The sequence below is a fragment of the Leptonychotes weddellii genome, unplaced genomic scaffold, assembly GCF_054177405.1.
Source record: "Leptonychotes weddellii isolate Sample4059 unplaced genomic scaffold, ASM5417740v2 HiC_scaffold_6432, whole genome shotgun sequence".
In the NCBI taxonomy this organism is placed as follows: Eukaryota; Metazoa; Chordata; class Mammalia; order Carnivora; family Phocidae; genus Leptonychotes; species Leptonychotes weddellii.
This window is the reverse complement of record NW_028033222.1, coordinates 1,214-8,176: the sequence shown is the minus strand read 5'-3', so window position 1 is coordinate 8,176 and position 6,963 is coordinate 1,214. Positions and strand designations below refer to the sequence as shown.

At 37.5% G+C, this 6,963-nt stretch overlaps 1 pseudogene; it reads left to right on the top strand.

Annotated features, from left to right (window-relative positions):
• Positions 1-5,465: 5,465 nt before the first annotated feature.
• On the top strand, positions 5,466-6,696 carry LOC102739511 (olfactory receptor 6K2-like; annotated as a pseudogene).
• Positions 6,697-6,963: the final 267 nt, after the last annotated feature.

The window sequence follows — 6,963 nt, the reverse complement described above, 5'->3', positions numbered from 1 at the left end:
AGTATAAAACCACATATAAGTTTGCACATTGCAATATTGTTGTAAGATTACTTCCTGGAAATATAGCTGCAATATTCAATAGTATTCAGGATTTAAAAATGAAATAGATAATGCCAAATCACCATTCTAAATATTGTAAAAATTTATACAGCCAGCAACACTGAGGGCTTATATTTCAACACATTACTGCATGCAATGTATATTACTCATTGTATTCTTTGCCAGCCTAAGCAGACAAAACAAAGCAAAACAAATGCAGAAATACATTTATTTGAGAATCACTGGAATAATTTATTTAATAATTTATTAATATTTAATAACCAGAGCAGCTCTTTTCTGTTGCTCTCTTTAACTCTTAATTATTATGTGTTGACAGTTTTTCCATTGAGCCCTTTGTTTTATAAAATTTCATATACTTTCATATTACAATTTCACATAATTTATGAAATAGTGGTTTTTTCAACAAATCTAAAATGACTGGAACTATATAAGTTTCTTAGACATGACGTCATATACTACTTGAAGGCAACCATTATCTGAGTTTGGAATTGATGATACAGAATTAAATGTCATTGTGGGTTTCCAAGTAAATGTGTTTCTATGTAATAATCAGTATCTTTCACGGAGTCTCATAAGTACAATGCTTAAAATTATGTAGGATTTCAAATTCCAGATTAATTTTCAGAGTAATATTTTAAAGTGAGAAGGGATATAGCCAATACTGTTGGCTCAGTTGTCTAACCCAAGACCCATCGCTAAACCTATTATTCTTTGCCCACCTTGTTAAGGGGGTCTCACCATTGAGATATGGGCAACAATTTGCTAGGATTTCTGGGAGAGCTTTTGTTGATGGACTCTCAGTCACACAGTTTTCTGCCCTGAGTATGCAAATGATACCTGGTACTTAGAGATTTACTTTGCAACCATAGGGAAAAGTCCAAGAGAATGACTTGTCAATTTGGGATCAAATAAGCAAAGAACATTCCTAACTGATACAAGTATGAATTATCATTTAATTATAAAGTAAGAATCAATAAGCAGTCATCTTTTGAAGTACAACGTTAGCATCAATGTTAGCATTGAACTTTCTAATATGAACATGCAATTTTTACGAAAATATGTTTTTAGCTGCCAATTCCCATGTAAAATATACTAAAAGGGAAAAAAAAGTAATTTCCTAAAATTCAGATTTGGGTTTCTAATTGTTGTTTTCAGTAACAAAACTAGAACTTTTTAAAGAAGAGCTTATTCCACAACACGGGGAAGGAGAAATTCACAGAGAGAATGGAATATCTTATGGCTTAAAGGCAAGGTTACATTTTCCTAAATTTGGCTTACTGGCCTGGAAATAAGTAATCAGGATGTAAGTTCAGATCTCACTTTTCATTGTTCCACCAATTTCCCCCCTCTGTTGTATCAGCTTCCTTCAAATCTGAGTCTTGGATTTTCAGCATTTTGATTCAATTAAAAGCCAATCGAACCAGAAGTACCACAGAAAAAGGAAGCTTATAAAAATATATTTATTCCAATGTCTCAGGCTCCCAGCCTATCTCATTTATCTGGGATTGAAGTTCCCCAGAACTGGGGTTCTCCTAACTGCCAGGCTGAACTGTTTTTCCTAATTGAAGCCATTACGGGAATGATTGTTTTCTTATCTTAATTAGTCTATGTAAAATTCCCAAGAGAGTCTATCTTCCCATTCTAGTTACACTCAGAAAAAGCTACACACATACATGCATATGGGAGGGAGGGAGAGAGCTCTACAGGGAGCGTCATATCTACAAATCACTGCCTGGTAAAGGAGATACAGTACAGATGGAGGACTCAGGGTAGGAACATAGCAGAAGAGTGAAGGAAGTTGATGGTTGGCCACATCAGGGCAGGGAAAGAGAGAATCTTCATCTATGTTTGTCCAACTTTGGAAGCCAATAGCAGCAAGGTCAGTGAATTAACTAATTTTGGGGAATTGGAGATATCTAGATAAGGAACAATCCACCTGCATAAGAACAGATAACCCTAGGGCGCATGCAGATACTGTGAATAACTAACTGTTGAGAAGATTTTGAGCAAGGAGGAATTAGGAAAAAAATTTTATAGGGCAAGTTAGTACAAAGCATAAAAATTTTAAATATTAAAATTTCCCAGGAAATGGGGCCAAGGCTTAAGTGATTTGATTACTTTAAAACCACAAATGAACATTGTGATTGATTTCTTAAATGTTTCATAAATCAATATTTCAGGAATCAAGTGAGATTTCCGGTTAGCTGTTTGGCATAAACATCATTAACATTTGCACTAGATCTAAGATTACTAGGTTTTGGATGAAGATAGAGGAGGGTTCAGTTGGGAAAGTCTAATGGTTTTTCTTTCAGGTTTAGATCTTCCTTATCCTTTTTTTGACTTGACCACATCTCTTCAGGAGATTAGGGAATTAGGTCCAGGTCTGCTCAGAAGCACCTTCTTGAACTAGTAGCTTGGTTTAATTTGTAGAACCCTGCCCTGAGGGCCACAGTTAGAAGATGTGGTGACTACCACTGGGGACATCAAGACTTATGGGAAAGATCAGATATGTAAAAGGAAAAAAATATTTTTAAAGGAATAGATAGATGATAGATAGATAGAGATGATAGATGATCAATAAGTATATATATACAGAGAGAGAGATAATAGGTAAATAGACATAGATTGATATAGATGATTGAGAGATGGTAGATGATAGGTAGATAGATGGATATAGATGATAGAGAGAGAGATAATAGATACAGATAGATCACAAGGAATAGAAAGAGCGATTCGAGACATGTGGGATTAGCTTGCTGAAACTAGAAAAGACACATGTACAATTCAGCAAGTTTAAAAAAAAAAGGCAGAGTTTTGAAGGAAGATGAGGATATTTCAGGTAAGAGAGATTTCCTTTAAGGATGTTTGGAGGCCAGAAAATGAAACTGACATGTTTGGAATAATTGCAGGTTTATTAAACTGGATTGGTGATTAAAAATTTGCCATAGCAACAGGAGATAAGGTGGGTTTTTTGTATAAATAACAAAAAAAAAATTTCTGTACAGTCTTAAAGGAAGATGATGTAGCAGATGGTGTAGGAATTTGATGGGGCTTAATTACATAATCAGTGAACACATACATCCATAGCTAATATAAGTAAGAAACTATAATAAAGTGCCCTTTCTAATAAATACACAAAGCAAGACACTAATGAATGACAAACAAAAGGAGTTTATGACTTTCTATTCCAGTGATTAGGAAAGTGTCATCCTAGAGGACTTGAATTTGCTACCTTTTTAAAGCAGAGACATCTCAGAAGAAGAGAATGGTGAGAATGTGAAACTCAAGTAGAGCATGGAAGGAGGTCACATACATAAACTGATGTTCTAGCAAGACAAACTTTGAGGGAATGGAAGCTTATATGGAGAAGTAAGACCTCTGGAAACCTGTTATAATAGTGTAAGTGTTATGAGTAGGCATCAAGTTCAGGTAAAGGCAATGGGAATAAAAGATATTGATGATAGAACAAGAAAAAAATAAGTTAAGCAGAACTTGATATTTAATTGGGTTTGAGAAATGAGGGCACAATGGATATAAAATGAGTAATGTTGGTACCTAGATGAACAAAATTAAGAAATTTAGCAAGGACTCTGGTGGTGTGGCTGTGGGTGAGGATGGTATGATAGCCTGCTGGGGCTGCAGTGACCAAGTATCACAGACTGAGTGCCTTAAACAACAGGAATTTATTTTCTTTTAATTCTGGAAGCTAGAAGTCTGAGTTCCACATTTGGGCAGAGTTGCTTTCTTCTGAGGCTTTTCTCTATGGTTAGTATGACTGCCTTCTCCCTGAGTCTTCCCATGGTCCTCCCTCTGAAACAGTGTCCACATTTCCTCTCCTTAGATGTTCACTAGTCATATCAGATTAGGGTCCACCCTCGTGTCCTCATTTTGATTTAATTATCTCCTTAAAGACCCTTTCTCCAAATAAGAGTCACATTCTGAGGTACCAGAGGTTAGAACTTCAACATGTGAACTTTGGGAGGACAGAATTCAGCCTGTAACAGGTGGAGATGGCACGTTTGGGTCAAGGTGAGACCTCTAAGTGGGAGGGTTCTGAAGAAAATGTGGGGCTCAGGAGAGAGATCCAAAATAAAGAATTCTGGAGTCACATTAGTTAATGACAGTAGGAGGTCAATAGGAGTTGATGAGTATTCAAGACTCAAGGAGTCTTGAATAAATAAGATTCTGTGTAAAAAAATATGGAGTTAGAAACAAAGGACAAAGATAGGAATTTGGGAGGTGGAAGACAGAATAGCCAATGAGGGAAACCAGGAAGGTGTGGTGTCAAAAAGACAAAAAAAAAAAAAAAAAAAAAAGACTTTCAAGGATCAGGTGATTGACCTTTGGAGGTTAGTGGCAATGAGGACAGAGGGAGGCCATTGAATTTTTAATCAGAAAGCCACTGATATACTTTAAGAAAAGAGATATGGAGCATTGAGAGAAGATCATTGATTCAAAGGGATTGAGGAGGGAATGAAGACAATAAATATATATTCATGTATTAGGGGAAAATGATGTTGGTACAAAGGAGAGAAATCGTCTGTGTAGATTCAGTACTCTTCTCAAGACAAGATTTATGCACATTTGATAGCAGAAAAAAGAGAATCAATGAAGAAAATAAAACAAATGATTCTGAAAAGGGAATAAATTAACAGTACCATATCCTGCAGTGTGTTGTTTATATTGTGTTCCACAGAGCCTGCAGCCTCTCTCTCCATCCCAGTGCCCCATACAATCCCACTGGAGCAGCTCTGCATTTATGGCTTCACATAGTCACTTTCCATTAATTATGGCGTTTGGCCAAAGCCTTCTGGCACAAAACACATCTGAGATCCATTTCCTAGAAGAGGGAGAAGGGCAGGAACTGGAGAAGGTAGAGTAGCCCATTTTTTTAAAGAAAAATAACATGTAAAAATTGCTATCATTTGTCTCCTCTGAATATTGTCTGAATAATTATTACATATACATATTATATATATTATACATATATATGGAGATAGAGAAAGAGGATGTGTTAGAGACAGAAAGGGAAAGAAGAGGGTGAAATTCACCAGTGATGGTTTGTCTTTGCCATTATAATATTCAATTAAAACATATGCCAAGAATCAGATGAGGAACTGGGAGCTTGAGGAAAGAATTTTGAAACCATTGTGGGGAGGTTGTTAGGGAATCAGTAAGACCTGAATACAGGAAAAAAATATCACCTTGCTGTTCCTTTACTGCCTTGTCTAGTTCTTTCTTTGTCTAAACACAATGGTTTTAAAATGGGGTCCCCCTAACCAGTAGGATTAGAATCGCCTAGAAGTGTGTTAGGCATGCGAATTGTTTGGCCTTATCCCAGATCTACTGAATTAGAAACTCTCAGGATAGGGACTAGCAATCTGAGTTTTAACAGCCCTCCATATGGTTCTGAAGCATGCAAAAATTAGAGAATCATTGGTCTAAAATATTGACTGTGCTTTCTGACTGGAGATTTTCCCATACTATAACTTTAGTTGTAAACATTTATGGAGTATGGACTACTTCCTTCTTCCTTTGTCTTCCTCCACATCCTCAGTACAAGGATCTACACAGAGTTGGCATTTGGTAATCACATTTACTCTCTGACCAATAGTAGGCATCTCCTACAAGGTTGAGTGCACTGGGAGTTGGAAGTCCTTTTTTCAACTAGAAAATGGAGAGCCCCAATCAAAGCACCACTCAGGAGCTCATCTTCTCTGCTTTCCCTTATTCCTGGGAATGTTCTGTCACCTGTTTGTTTCACTGCTCTTCATTTACACTTTCATTGTCTTTGGAAACCTCGTCATCATCACAGTGGTCCAGCTGAATGTTCACCTCCACACTCCCATGTACTTCTTCATCAGCACCCTTTCTTTCCTGGAGATCTGGTACACCACATCGACCATACCAAGATGTTCACCAGCCTGCTGAGTGAAAAAAAGAGCATTTCCTTAAATGGTTGTCTCCTGCAGATGTATTTCTTCCATTCCACTGGCATCAGCAAGGTTTGTCTCTTGACAGCTATGGCATTTGACCGCTACCAGGCCATCTGTAGCCCTCTTCATTATCCCACTATCATGACCCCTAGGCTGTGCGCCCAACTGACTTTCAGTTGCTGTGTTTGTGGTTTCATCACACCCCTCCCTGAGATTGCCTGGATCTCCACACTGCCATTTTGTGGCTCAAATCACCTTGAGTATATCTTCTGACTTCCTCCCTGTGCTACTCTTGGCCTGCACAGACCCACTAGCCATCGTCATGATTCAGGTAGTGGATGTTGTCCATTCAGTGGAGATTATTACAGCCGTGATGCTCATTTTCATGTCCTATGCTAGTATTGTGGCTGTAATTCTACGTATTCGGTCAGCTGAAGGCTGACGCAAGGCATTTTCCACATGCATTTCCCACCTCACTGTCTTTCTGCTCTTCTTCGGCAGTGTGGCCCTCATGTACCTTTGCTTCTCTGCCACCTACTCCTTATTTTGGGATACAGTCATTGCTCTGGCCTTCGCAGTTTTTCCCCCCTTCTTCAACCCCATAATCTATAGTCTGAGGAATAAAGAAATAAAGGAAGCTATAAAAAAACATTGGGGTCAAGCTAAAATCTTTTTTCATAAGACCAAGGACTTCAAGTAAGATCTAATTATTGGAAGTCTACATAGTTGCTGGTGACTTTTCATTCATAACTCTCTGTGATCTGTCTTTTCCCATCAGCCTTTTACTGAAACTGGTCTTCCAGAGGTTACCAAGAAACAAAATTCACTAAATTTAATAGTTTCTTTCACTCTTTATCCAACCTGACATATGGTTGGATCTGACTTTTTTAAATAAGCTTTCTGCCACTCAGCTTAGTCAAGATAAATTTATACTGTGGAAATGATCTGGGTCAACATTTAATTTTAA